The 14,546-nt window shown below is 49.8% G+C and overlaps 1 protein-coding gene and 1 pseudogene across 2 annotated transcripts in view; both read left to right on the forward strand.

Moving 5' to 3' along the window:
* Positions 1 to 14,546, forward strand: part of CBL (Cbl proto-oncogene) — a 334,599-nt gene that overhangs the window by 80,921 nt on the left and 239,132 nt on the right. The gene's annotated exons all lie outside the window — the stretch shown is intronic.
* On the forward strand, positions 14,138 to 14,253 carry LOC134967983 (U6 spliceosomal RNA; annotated as a pseudogene).

The following is a 14,546-nucleotide window of genomic DNA, read 5'->3' on the forward strand; positions in this document are numbered from 1 at the left end:
CCCAGCTAGAGAGCCGGAATGGTTAGCCTCTCTTAGGGGGACTATTTCTCAGATTTCTGAAAGGGTTGCTACAACGGAGGATGCCACTCAGGTACTACAATCCTCTATGGTTGTATGGTCTGATACTGCTTCCTCAGGGTCCCTTGCGGTACATTCTAACAAACATGCACTTGCCAAGATTATGCAGGACAAGATTATGCAGGATGACACGGACACCGATTCTGACATTGCAGACGGTGACGGGGGATATGTCGAGGGGGACGGCATCACTTGCTAAGGGGGTGCAGTTGATGATTGAGGCCATACGGGATGTGTTGCGCATTTCTGACACAACTTCTGAGCAGGTTGAGGTGGCCTTTTTCCCAGACAGGAAAAAGCCCCCCCCCTCACCTTCCCAGCATCTAAGGAATTAAATGCTATCTTTGAAAAAGCCTGGGAAAATCCGGAGAAAAAAAATTCCAGATCCCTAAGAGGGTCTTGGTTGCTTTTCCCTTCCCAGAGGAAGATGGAAAGAAGTGGGAGTCTCCGCCGATAGACGCCTCTGTATCCAGGCTGTCAAAACAGGTAGTTTTACCAGTCCCGGGATCTACCGCATTGAAGGACCCAACAGATCGCAAGGTGGATGCTACGCTCAAATCCATTTACACTGCTTCAGGGGCTATACTGCGGCCTACTATTGCCTGTGCATGGATTTCTAAAGCTATTGCCAGGTGGTCAATCACTCTGCAGGAGGACTTGACTCCGATGGATAAAGGTGACGTTGATTTATTTTTACGTAATTTTCAGGATTTTGCAGGGTTCCTGGTAGATTCCATGAATAACTTGGGTTCCAGGGCTGCGGGGATCTCCTCCATGTCGGTCTCTGCTCGCAGGGGTTTCTGGTTGCGCCAATGGTCTGTGGACGCAGAATCCACGTAAAGTGTGGAGGGCCTGCCATATACGGGTCAGGGTCTCTCTAGGGAGGCGCTGGATGCATGGATTGCCACGGCTACCGCGGGTAAGTCTCTCCTTTTTTCCCCTCAGCTGCACCAGCTACGAAGAAGCCTTTTACACCAGCCACGTGTCAGTCCTTTCGGCCCACGAGGCCTAGAAAGAACAAGCCTTCTCACACCTTCAGAGGTGGTCGTGCTAAAGGAAAGAAGCCTGCTCCTGCTGGCTCCCAGAAGCCTGCTTCTGATACCCCAAAGTCCTCCGCATGACGGTACAGCTCAGCCTGGAGGAAGGTCAGGTGGGGGTAAGACTCCGGCATTTCAGCCATGTCTGGATGTCGTCAGGCCTGGACCCTTGGGTACAAGACATTGTGTCCAGAGGATACAGGCTGGAGTTTCAAACTCTCCCACCTCACCGTTTCTTCAAATCAGGCTTGCCAGCTCTGCCGGCAGACAGAACAATTCTTCTGGAAGGTATCCGAAAATTGGTAGAGTCCGAGGTCATTGTTCCAGTTCCGATCAGTGGAACAAGGGTTACCATTTGAACCTTTTCGTTGTACCGAAACTGGATGGTTTGGTACGTCCAATTCTGAACTTAAAATCTTTAAACCCTTTTCTCAAGGAGTTCAAATTCAAGATTGAGTCTCTGAGAGCGGTCATCTCATGACTGACGGAGGGGGAGTTCCTGGTGTCCCTGGACATCAAGGATGCTTACCTCCATATTCCCATTTGGCTGCCACATCAGGCATATCTCAGGTTTGCATTCTTGGACGATCACTATCAGTTTCTGGCATTTTCCGTTCGGCCTCTCCGCAGCACCGATGTTCTTCACCAAGGTGATGGCAGAGATGATGGTTCTCCTCCGCAAGCAAGGGGTAAACATAATTCCGTATCTGGACGACCTCCTAATCAAGGCGTCGTCCAGGAAGAAGTTGTTAAGATCCATTGCTCTCACGACACAATTGCTCAAGGAGCAAGGTTGGATCCTGATCCTTCCAAAGTCCTATCTGGAGCCGACAAGGAGGCTCTTTCCTGGGGATGATCCTAGACACGGAAGTGCAGAGGGTGTTTCTACCGGTGGAGAAAGCATTGGTGATTCAAAAAAATGGTCCAGGATGTCTTGAGGCCTACCCGGGTCTCTGTTCATCAGTGCATCCGCCTTCTGGGGAAGATGGTTTCCTCCTACGAGGCTCTTCAGTACAGAAAGGTTTCATGCTCGATCCTTTCAGCTGGATCTCTAGGACCAGTGGTCGGAATCTCGCCTACACATGCACCAGAGGAGACGTGTGTCACCGAAAGCCAGGATTTCGCTCCTCTGGTGGCTACAACTACCACACCTTCTGAAAGGCCGAAAGTTTGGAGTTCAGGACTTGATCCTTCTAACCACAGATGCAAGTCTAAGAGGTTGGGGAGCAGTCGCTCAGGGGGAAACCTTCCAAGGAAGGTGGTCGAATCAAGAATCCCTTCTCCCAATAAACATCCTGGAGCTAAGAGCCGTGTCCAACGGCCTTCTGCAAACAGCACACCTTCTACAGGATCGGGCTGTTCAGGTACAGTCTGACAGCGTGACCACAGTTGCCTACATAAACCGGCAAGGTGGAACGAAGAGCAGGGCTGCCATGTCAGAGGTGTCAAGAATCCTCCTCTTGGTTTAAAGACACGCAGTATCGATGTCAGCAATCTTCATTCCGGGAGTAGACAACTGGAAACAGACTTCCTCAGCAGACACTATCTCCATCCAGGAGTGAGGCCTCCATCCGGAGGTGTTCGAGGAGGTAACCGGTTGGTCGGGGGTTTCTCACATAGACATGATGGCCTCCCGCCTCAACAAGAAGCTGCAAAGGTACTGTTCCAGGTCGAGAGACCCGCAGGCAGTTGCGGTGGATGCACTGGTGACACTGTGGGTGTTCACGTCCGTTGAACTTTTGGTATCAAAAGTTCTTCAACTGGTAAGAAGAACAAAGGTTCTGGCAATCCTAATTGCTCCAGACTGGCCAAGGAGATCTTGGTACGCGGATCTACAGGATCTTCTGCTGGAAGGTCCAAGGCCATTACCTCTTTGGGAGGATCTGCTACTGCAGGGGCCGTTCGATTATCAAGACTTACCACGTCTGTTTGACGCCATTGCAGTTGAACGCCAGATCTTAGCTCGGAAGGGTATCCTGAGTGAGGTTATAACTACCCTGTTACAGGCTAGGAAGGGGGTAACGTCTAAACATTACCATCGGATTTGGAAACATTTTTTTCCTATTGTGAATCCAAGAAATTTCCTGCGGTAGATTTTCAACTTGGGCGTTCTCTCCTTTTCCTGCAAGCAGGTGTGGATATGGGACTGACTTTGGGCTCCATTAAGGTCCAGATCTCTGCTTTGTCCATTTTCTTCCAAAAACAATTGGCTGTCCTCCCAGAGGTTTAGACCTTTTTTTGAAAGGGGTTCTGCACATTCAGCCTCCCTTTGTGGCACCAACGGCACCCTGGGATCTTGATGTGGTGTTGCAGTTCCTACAATCAGCTTGTTTTGAGCCTCTACAGGAGGCTGACATCAAGTTTCTCACGTGGAAGGCGGTCACTTTTTTGGCCTTGGCTTCTGCTCGACGCGTGTCGGAATTAGGGACTTTTACAAGACAAAGCCCCCCATCTGATCTTCCATGAAGATAGGTCGTAACTTAGGACTTGTCCGCAGTTCCTGCCTAAGGTTGTATCGGTTTTCCATATCAACCAACCTATTGTGGTGCCAGTGGCTACTGACTCCTCAATTGCTTCAAAGGCCTTGGATGTTAGGGCTTTGAAGATTTGTGAAGAGGACGGCTCGTCACAGAAAATCTGACTGTTTGTCCTCTATGAACCCAAGAAAATTGGGTGTCCTGCTACTAAGCAGTTGATTTTGCGCTAAATAAGGTTCACCATCCAGCATGCGTATTCTACGGCAGGATTGCAGTGTACAAAATCTGTAAAAGCCCACTTGACTCGTAAGGTGGGCTCTTCCTGGGCGGCTACCCGGCGTGTCTCTGCTGTACAGCTTTGCCGAGCAGCTACTTGGTCTGGGTCGAACACGTTTGCTAAGTTTTACAAGTTCGATACTTTGGCCTCTGATGACCTCAAGTTTGGTCAAGCAGTCTTGCAGGAGCCTCCACGCTCTCCCTCCCGTTCTGGGAGCTTTGGTACATCCCCATGGTACTAATATGGACCCCAGCATCGTCTAGGACGTAAGAGAAAATTGGATTTTAATTATCTACCGGTAAATCCTTTTCTTATAATCCGTAGAGGATGCGGGGCGCCCGCCCAGTGCTTCGTTTTCCTGCATTGGTTTATACACTGCTCAAAAAAATAAAGGGAACACTAAAATAACACATCCTAGATCTGAATGAATGAAATATTCTTATTAAATACTTTGTTCTTTACATAGTTGAATGTGCTGACAACAAAATCACACAAAAATTATCAATGGAAATCAAATTTATTAACCCATGGAGGTCTGAATTTGGAGTCCCACTCAAAATTAAAGTGGAAAAACACACTACAGGCTGATCCAACTATGATGTAATGTCCTTAAAACAAGTCAAAATGAGGCTCAGTAGTGTGTGTGGCCTCCACGTGCCTGTATGACCTCCCTACAACCCACACAAGTGGCTCAGGTAGTGCAGCTCATCCAGGATGGCACATCAGTGCGAGCTGTGGCAAGAAGGTTTGCTGTGTCTGTCAGCGTAGTGTCCAGAGCATGGAGGCGCTACCAGGAGACAGGCCAGTACATCAGGAGATGTGGAGGAGGCCGTAGGAGGGCAACAACCCAGCAGCAGGACCGCTACCTCCGCCTTTGTGCAAGGAGAAACAGGAGGAGCACTGCCAAAGCCCTGCAAAATGACCTCCAGCGAGCCACAAATGTGCATGTGTCTACTCAAACGATCAGAAACAGACTCCATGAGGGTGGTATGAGGGCCCGACGTCCACAGGTGGGGGTTATGCTTACAGCCCAACACCGTGCAGGTAGTTTGGCATTTGCCAGAGAACACCAAGATTGGCAAATTCGCCACTGGCTCCCTGTGCTCTACACACATTCTCAGTGAGCAGGTTCTCAGTGAGCACGTGACAGAGTCTGGAGACACCAAGGAGAACGTTCTGCTGCCTGCAACATCCTCCAGCATGACCGGTTTGGCAGTGGGTTAGTAATGGTGTGGGGTGGCATTTCTTTGGGGGGCCGCACAGCCCTCCATGTGCTCGCCAGAGGTAGCCTGACTGCCAATAGGTACCGAGATGAGATCGTCGGACCCTTTGTGAGACCATATGCATGTGCGGTTGGCCCTGGGTTCCTCCTAATGCAAGACCATGCTAGACCTCCATGTGGCTGGAGTGTCAGCAGTTCCTGCAAGATGAAGGCATTGATGCTAAAGACTGGCCCACCCGTTCCCCAGATCTGAATCCAATTGAGCACATCTGGGACATCATGTCTCGCTCCATAAACCAACGCCACGTTGCACCACAGACTGTCCATGAGTTGGTGGATGCTTTAGTTCAGGTCTGGGAGGAGATCCCTCAGGAGACCATCCGCCACCTCATCAGGAGCATGCCCAAGCATTGTAGGGAGGTCATACTGGCAAGTGGAGGCCACACACACTACAGAGCCTCATTTTGACTTGTTTTGAGGACATTACATCAAAGTTGGATCAGCCTGTAGTGTTTTTCCACTTTCATTTTGAGTGTGACTCCAAATCCAGACCTCCATGGGTTAATAAATTTGATTTCCATTTATAATTTTTGTGTTATGTTGTCAGCACATTCAACTATGTAAAGAACAAAGTATTTAATAAGAATATTTCATTCATTTAGATCTAGGATGTGTTATTTTAGTGTTCCCTTTATTTTTTTGAGCAGTGTAGTTCAGTACTGCCTAGTTCCTAGGTAAGTTCTGCCTGCATTACAGTTTCAGTACTGTTTCAGCTGTTCCTGAGTTTTCTGGCATGTTAGTCGGATTTGCCTGTTGTGTGAGCTGGTATGAGTCTCACCACTGGCTGTGTAATTCCTTCTTTCAAAGTATGTTGTCTCCTCGGGCACAGTTTCTAGACTGAGTCTGGTAGGAGGGGCATAGATGAATGAGCCAGCCTACACTATTAAACTCTTAAAGTGCCCATAGCTCCTGGTGGACCAGTCTATACCCCATGGTACTAATATGGACCCCAGCATCCTCTACAGACTACGAGAAAAGGGATTTACCGGTAGGTAATTAAAATCCTATTTTTTTCAGCAGCGGGGTACACTGATTCCACAGGAAATTTACATCGGGGTGTAGAGTTGGATCTTGATCCGAGTCACCAACAGGCTTAAAAGCTTTGACTATTCCCAGGATGCATAGTGCCGCCTCCTCTATAACCCCGCCTCCAGTCACTGAAGCTCGGTTTGTAAATTGGTGCCTGCAGTGCAGGCAGCTAACATAGAGGGCTGCGCAGCCCTGAAAAGAGCTTTTACAGAAGATAGAAGACTTCAAGGGCCGCAGCATAGGCACTATCAAGTGCTATATGTCATTCTGACATATTATGCTGCGGCTCCCTCACCTCCCCCGGCGGCGCTGTATACTCCCGCGCCCTGGCTGCCGGGCACTTACAGCGGAGGGCTCCTGTTTTCTTTAGGGCACACACACTTACCGCTTGTCTCCAGGATCGTGTGGCCACATCAAAGGAGGAGGTAAGAGGGTCCCGCATGCGGGTCCCATTGGAAATAGCGATCTGGCGTGGTCTCTAGGAGATGGACCGCGCGTGCTGGCGTGGTCACTGTGGCCGTACAGGGGCCCCACTAGACCGCAAGGGCACATGTTGGAGTCCATAAAAATAAATTTTAATAAGTCTCGCAGTACCCGGTGGTGAAGTCCAGCAAGTGGATAAGGCTCTGACCTGTAGCCCCTCCCCCAGGCTCAATGTACTGCAAATATTCCTGTCCTGGAACTGCATCTGTCTCCCTCACTCCCTGTCAGCCTTTGAGTGCCATTACACACATGCTGAGCTTACTCTGGGACTGCTGGGCAATGTCTCCTCTGTAAAGCTGCCTGTATCATCAGCGCTGTGCATTTACAGGACACTTAATTATTCTACTTGCCCTTTAGACCGTGTTAGTTAAGAACAAGTGCATACATTCAGGGATATTAGTACAAGTACCCTGGGATATATATCCAGTCTTTTACTGTGCATTGTTATAATAAGATTTTACTTACCGGTAAATCTATTTCTCGTAGTCCGTAGTGGATGCTGGGGACTCCGTAAGGACCATGGGGAATAGACGGGCTCTGCAGGAGACAGGGCACTCTAAGAAAGAATTAGGACTACTGGTGTGCACTGGCTCCTCCCTCTATGCCCCTCCTCCAGACCTCAGTTAAGGAAACTGTGCCGGAAGAGCTGACAATACAAGGAAAGGATTTTGGAATCCAGGGTAAGACTCATACCAGCCACACCAATCACACCGTATAACTCGTGATAAACATACCCAGTTAACAGTATGAACAACAACTGAGCATCAGATAAACCCGATGCAACCATAACATAACCCTCATTTAAGCAATAACTGTATACAAGCATTGCAGAAGAAGTCCGCACTTGGGACGGGCGCCCAGCATCCACTACGGACTACGAGAAATAGATTTACCGGTAAGTAAAATCTTATTTTCTCTAACGTCCTAGTGGATGCTGGGGACTCCGTAAGGACCATGGGGATTATACCAAAGCTCCCAAACGGGCGGGAGAGTGCGGATGACTCTGCAGCACCAAATGAGCAAACTCAAGGTCCTCCTCAGCCAGGGTATCAAACTTGTAGAACTTTGCAAAAGGTGTTTGATCCTGACCAAGTAGCCGCTCAGCAAAGCAGTAATGCCGAGACCCCTTCGGGCAGCAGCCCAAGAAGAGGTCACCTTCCTTGTGGAATGGGCCTTTACTGATTTTGGATGCGGCAATCCAGCCACAGAATGAGCCTGCTGAATCGTGTTACCGATCCAGCGAGCAATAGTTTGCTTTGAAGCAGGAGCACCCAGCTTGTTGGATGCATACAAGATAAACAGCGAGTCAGTTTTCCTGACTCCAGCCGTTCTGGCTACATAAACCTTCAAAGCCCTGACTACATCTAGTAACATGGAATCCTCCAAGTCCCGAGTAGCCGCAGGCACCACAATAGGTTGGTTCAAATGAAAAGATGACGCCACTTTTGGCAGAAATTGTGGACGAGTCCGTAATTCTGCCCTGTCCATATGGAAAACCAGATAGGGGCTTTTATGTGACAAAGCCGCCAATTCTGACACACGCCTAGCCGAAGCTAAGGCCAATAGCATGACCACCTTCCCCGTGAGATATTTCAACTCCACGGTTTTAAGTGGCTCAAACCAGTGTGATTTCAGGAAACTCAACACCACGTTAAGATCCCAAGGTGCCACTGGAGGCACAAACGGGGGCTGAATATGCAGCACTCCCTTTACAAAAGTCTGAACTTCAGGAAGAGAAGCCAGTTCCTTTTGAAAGAAAATGGATAGGGCCGAAATCTGGACCTTTATGGGGGGGGGGGGCCCGCCCTGGGCAGCATGAAACCTACTGTAAACTGTTTAAAGGTAGCATATGATTCACAGTCCTACACCCCCGCCAGTATAAAAATATATTTCTCTGACGTCCTAGTGGATGCTGGGAACTCCGTAAGGACCATGGGTAATAGCGGCTCCGCAGGAGACTGGGCACAAAAGTAAAGCTTTAGGACTACCTGGTGTGCACTGGCTCCTCCCCCTATGACCCTCCTCCAAGCCTCAGTTAGATTTCTGTGCCCGAACGAGAAGGGTGCACACTAGGGGCTCTCCTGAGCTGCTTAGTGAAAAGTTTAGTTTTAGGTTTTTTATTTTCAGTGAGACCTGCTGGCAACAGGCTTACTGCATCGAGGGACTAAGGGGAGAAGAAGCGAACTCACCTGCGTGCAGAGTGGATTGGGCTTCTTAGGCTACTGGACACCATTAGCTCCAGAGGGATCAAACAAAGGCCCAGCCATGGAGTCCGGTCCCAGAGCCGCGCCGCCGGCCCCCTTACAGAGCCAGAAGCAAGAAGAGGTCCGGAAAATCGGCGGCAGAAGACATCCTGTCTTCACCAAGGTAGCGCACAGCACTGCAGCTGTGCGCCATTGCTCCTCAGCACACTTCACACTTCGGTCACTGAGGGTGCAGGGCGCTAGGGGGGGGGCGCCCTGAGCAGCAATACAAACACCTTGGCTGGCGAAAATACATCACATATAGCCCCCAGGGCTATATGGATGAATTTTAACCCCTGCCAGATTACACTGAAAAACGGGAGAAAAGGCCGCCGATAAGGGGGCGGAGCCTATCTCCTCAGCACACTGGCGCCATTTTCCCTCACAGCTCCGTTGGAGGGAAGCTCCCTGGCTCTCCCCTGCAGTCACTACACTACAGAAAGGGTTAAAAAAGAGAGGGGGGCACTAATTAGGCGCAGTATAAACAATACAGCAGCTATAAGGGGAAAAACACTTATATAAGCGCTCTGGTGTGTGCTGGCAAACTCTCCCTCTGTCTCCCCAAAGGGCTAGTGGGGTCCTGTCCTCTATCAGAGCATTCCCTGTGTGTGTGCTGTGTCGGTACGTTTGTGTCGACATGTATGAGGAGGAAAATGATGTGGAGGCGGAGCAAATTGCCTGTAATAGGGATGTCACCCCCTAGGGGGTCGACACCTGAGTGGATGAACTGTTGGAAGGAATTACATGACAGTGTCAGCTCTTTACAAAAGACAGTGATTGACATGAGACAGCCGGCTACTCAGCTTGTGCCTGTCCAGACGTCTCATAGGCCGTCAGGGGCTCTAAAGCGCCCGTTACCTCAGATGGCAAATACAGACGCCGACACGGATACTGACTCCAGTGTCGACGGTGAAGAGACAAATATGACTTCCAGTAGGGCCACACGTTACATGATTGAGGCAATGAAAAATGTTTTACACATTTCTGGTAATACGAGTACCACCAATAGGGGTATTATGTTCGGTGAGGAAAAACTACCTGTAGTTTTCCTGAATCTGAGAAATTAAATGAGGTGTGTGATGAAGCGTGTGTTTCCCCCGATAAAAAAACTGATAATTTCTAAACAGTTATTGGCATTATATCCTTTCCCGCCAGAGGTTAGGGTGCGTTGGGAAACACCCCCTAGGGTGGATAAAGCGCTCACACGCTCGTCAAAACAGGGGCTCTACCCTCTCCTGAGATGGCCGCCCTTAAGGATCCTGCTGATAGAAAGCAGGAGGGTATCCTAAAATGTATTTACACAACATACTGGTGTTATACTGCGACCAGCAATCGCCTCAGCCTGGATGTGCAGTGCTGGGTTGGCGTGGTCGGATTCCCTGACTGAAAATATTGATACCCTAGATAGGGACAATATATTATTGCCTATAGAGCATTTTAAAGATGCATTTCTATATATGTGTGATGCACAGCGGGATATTTGCCGACTGGCATCAAGAGTAAGTGCGCTGTCCATTTCTGCCAGAAGAGGGTTATGGACACGACAGTGGTCAGGTGATGCGGATTCCAAATGGCATATGGAAGTATTGCCTTATAAAGGGGAGGAGTTATTTGGGGTCAGTCTTTCAGACCTGGTGGCCACGGCAACAGCTGGGAAATCCACGTTTTTACCCCAGGTCGCCTCTCAACATAAGAAGATGCCGTATTATCAGGCGCAGTCCTTTCGTTCCCATAAGGGCAAGGGGGCAAAAGGTTCCTCATTTCTGCCCCGTGACAGAGGGAGAGGAAAAAGGCTGCAGAAATCAGCCAGTTCCCAGGAACAGAAGCCCTCTCCCGCCTCTGCCAAGCCCTCAGCATGACGCTGGGGCTTTACAAGCAGACAGGGAGGCAGTTTTGGAAGCCATTCACAAGCTGTATTCCCAGCAGGTGATAATCAAGGTACCCCTCCTGCAACAGGGAAAGGGGTATTATTCCACACTGTTGTGGTACCGAAGCCGGACGGCTCGGTGAGACCGATTTTAAATCTAAAATCTTTGAATACTTACATACAGAGGTTCAAATTCAAGAGAAGGGGACTACATGGTGTCTCTGGACATCAAGGATGCTTACCTTCATGTCCCAATTTACCCTTCTCACCAAGGGTACCTCAGGTTTGTGGTACAGAACTGTCACTGTCCGTTTCAGACGCTGCCGTTGGATGGTCCACGGCACCCCGGGTCTTTACCAAGGTAATGGCCGAAATGATGATACTCCTTCGAAGGAAGGGAGTTTTAGTTATCCCTTACTTGGACGATCTCCTGATAAGGGTAAGATCCAGGGAACAGTTGGAGGTCGGTGTAGCACTATCTCAGGTAGTGTTGCGACAGCACGGTTGGATTCTCAATATTCCAAAATCGCAGCTGGTTCCGATGACTCGTCTTCTGTTCCTAGGGATGATTCTGGACACAGTCCAGAAAAAGGTGTTTCTCCCGGAGGAGAAAGCCAGGGAGTTATCCGAGCTAGTCAGGAACCTCCTAAAACCGAGCCAAGTCTCAGTGCATCAATGCACAAGGGTTCTGGAAAAAATGGTGGCTTCCTACGAAGCAAGCCCATTCGGCAGATTCCACGCAAGAACTTTCCAGTGGGACCTGCTGGAGAAATGGTCGGGGTTGCATCTTCAGATGCATCAGCGGATAACCCGGTCACCAAGGACAAGGGTGTCCCTCCTGTGGTGGTTGCAGAGTGCTCATCTTCTAGAGGGCCGCAGATTCGGCATTCAGGACTGGGTCCTGGTGACCACGGATGCCAGCCTGCGAGGCTGGGGAGCAGTCACACAGGGAAGAAATTTCCAGGGCTTATGATCAAGCCTGGAGACATCACTTCACATAAATATCCTGGTGCTAAGAGCCATTTACAATGCTCTAAGCTTAGCAAGACCTCTGCTTCAAGGTCAGCCGGGTTGATCCAGTCGGAGACCATCACGGCAGTCACCCACGTAAACAGACAGGGTGGCACAAGAAGCAGTCAATGGCAGAAGCTGCAAGGATTCTTTGCTGGGCGGAAAATCATGTGATAGCACTGTCAGCAGTATTCATTCCGGGAGTGGACAACTGGGAAGCAGACTTCCTCAGCAGACACGACCTCCACCCGGGAGAATGGGGACTTCACCCAGAAGTCTTCCACATGATTATAAACTGTTGGGAAAAACCAAAGGTGGACATGATGGCGTCCCGCCTCAACAAAAAACTCGACAGGTATTGCGCCAGGTCAAGGGACCCTCAGGCAATAGCTGTAGACGCTCTGGTAACACCGTGGGTGTTCCAGTCAGTGTATGTGTTCCCTCCTCTGCCTCTCATACCCAAGGTACTGAGAATTATAAGATGGAGAGGAGTAAGCACTATATTCGTGGCTCCGGATTGGCCAAGAAGGACTTGGTACCCGGAACTTCAAGAGAGGCTCGCGGAGGATCCGTGGCCTCTACCTCTAAGAAGGGACCTGCTCCAGCAAGGACCCTGTCTGTTCCAAGACTTACCGCGGCTGCGTTTGACGGCATGGCGGTTGAACGCCAGATCCTGAAGGAAAAAGGCATTCCGGATGAAGTCATCCCTATCCTGATCAAAGCCAGGAAGGATGTAACTGCAAAACATTATCACCGCATTTGGCGAAAATATGTTGCGTGGTGTGAGGCCAGTAAGGCCCGACGGAGGAATTTCAACTGGGTCGATTCCTACATTTCCTGCAAACAGGAGTGTCTATGGGCCTGAAATTGGGGTCCATTAAGGTTAAAATTTCGGCCCTGTCAATTTTCTTCCAGAAAGAGCTAGCTTCAGTCCCTGAAGTGCAGACGTTTGTAAAAGGGGTACTGCATATACAGCCTCCTTTTGTGCCTCCAGTGGCACCTTGGGATCTCAATGTAGTTTTTGGGTTCCAAAAGTCACATTGGTTTGAACCACTTAAAGATGTTGGCCCTGGCCTGGGCCAGGCGCGTGTCAGAATTGGCGGCTTTATTCTGTAAAAGCCCTTATCTGATTTTCCATACGGACAGGGCGGAATTGAGGACTCGTCCTCGGTTTCTCCCTAAGGTGGTTTCAGCGTTTCACCTGAACCAACCTATTGTGGTGCCTGCGGCTACTAGGGACTTGGAGGACTCCAAGTTGCTAGACGTTGTCAGGGCCCTGAAAATATGTTTCCAGGACGGCTGGAGTCAGAAAATCTGACTCGCTGTTTATCCTGTATGCACCCAACAAGCTGGGTGCTCCTTCTTCTAAGCAGACTATTGCTAGTTGGATTTGTAGTACAATTCAGCTTGCACATTCTGTGGCAGGCCTGCCACAGCCAAAATCTGTAAAAGCCCATTCCACACGGAAAGTGGGCTCATCTTGGGCGGCTGCCCGAGGGGTCTCGGCTTTACAACTTTGCCGAGCAGCTACTTAGTCAGGGGCAAACACATTTGTAAAATTCTACAAAATTGATATCCTGGCTGAGGAGGACCTGGAGTTCTCTCAATTGGTGCTGCAGAGTCATCCGCACTCTCCCGCCCGTTTGGGAGCTTTGGTATAATCCCCATGGTCCTTACGGAGTCCCCAGCATCCACTTAGGACGTCAGAGAAAATAAGAATTTACTTACCGATAATTCTATTTCTCCTTCATCCACTAGGGGCCACTGGAGCGTAGTTACAATGGGGATATAGTAGGCAGTAATTGGGAGCTGGCACTTTAAAATTCTCAACCTGTGGCTAGCTCCTCCCCTACTATCTCCCCTCCAAGCCAGTCTTAGTATGTGCCCGATGTGAGCTGGTTCACTTGGGTTTAGCTGAAGAAATTTTTCTTTTTTCTTTATTATTTTATTTTTCTTTCTTACAGACTGGCAGCTCTGCCACTGCCAGTCTGCACCGTGGGAGCTGCCGGCGGGGTCCCATCGCAGCTGCGTGCGGCTAGGGATGGGCCCCGGCTGAGGGAGACACTGAGCTCTCCTGAGTCGGCGGACACCGCTGCGTGCGGCGCGTGTCGCGGCCACTCCATCCAGCAGAAGATTCCGGCAGCATGGCAGCGGTGAGTATCAAAAATGGCCGGACACCGCTGCGTGCGGCTCGTGTCGGGGCCACTCCATCAGAAGATGAGTACAAAAGGGACCGGACACCGCTGCGTGCGGCGTGTGTCGGAGCCTCGGGGTCGAGTTGGAGTACGCCTAAAGTGTGGTGAGTACAAACATCCCCCCTTGTCACTGATGTATGTTTTATCATGTGTTTGAAGTGCTTGCTTCGGCAGCACTAAATTGGAACGATATAGAGAAGTTTAGCAAAGCCCCTGCGCAGCATGAGCCCTGTGCAAGGATGACATGCAAATTCTTGAAGCGTTCCATATAATCCTGACCAGAATTAAACAGTTTCAGTTTTCAACATAGGTATGGTCCCCTATACTCCAGTCATAGAAGGCTGGAGTGCATCAAAGGCGCTTAATAATTTGAACTTGGCGCCATTATATGGGGGGCGGAGCTTCAGCCCGCTCTGTAAGCGGGCTCAGCGCTCTTCACTACCCGGCTGCAGAAGGCAGCCGGGGGATACACAGTGAGAATAGAAGCTGTATGCCAGAGTCTAAGGAGCATACTTAGCACATTATTATTTGCAAAAGTGAGTCATTATTGCTCACACAGCTAGGCTC

This window comes from Pseudophryne corroboree, chromosome 10, assembly GCF_028390025.1.
Source record: "Pseudophryne corroboree isolate aPseCor3 chromosome 10, aPseCor3.hap2, whole genome shotgun sequence".
NCBI classification, from domain to species: Eukaryota; Metazoa; Chordata; class Amphibia; order Anura; family Myobatrachidae; genus Pseudophryne; species Pseudophryne corroboree.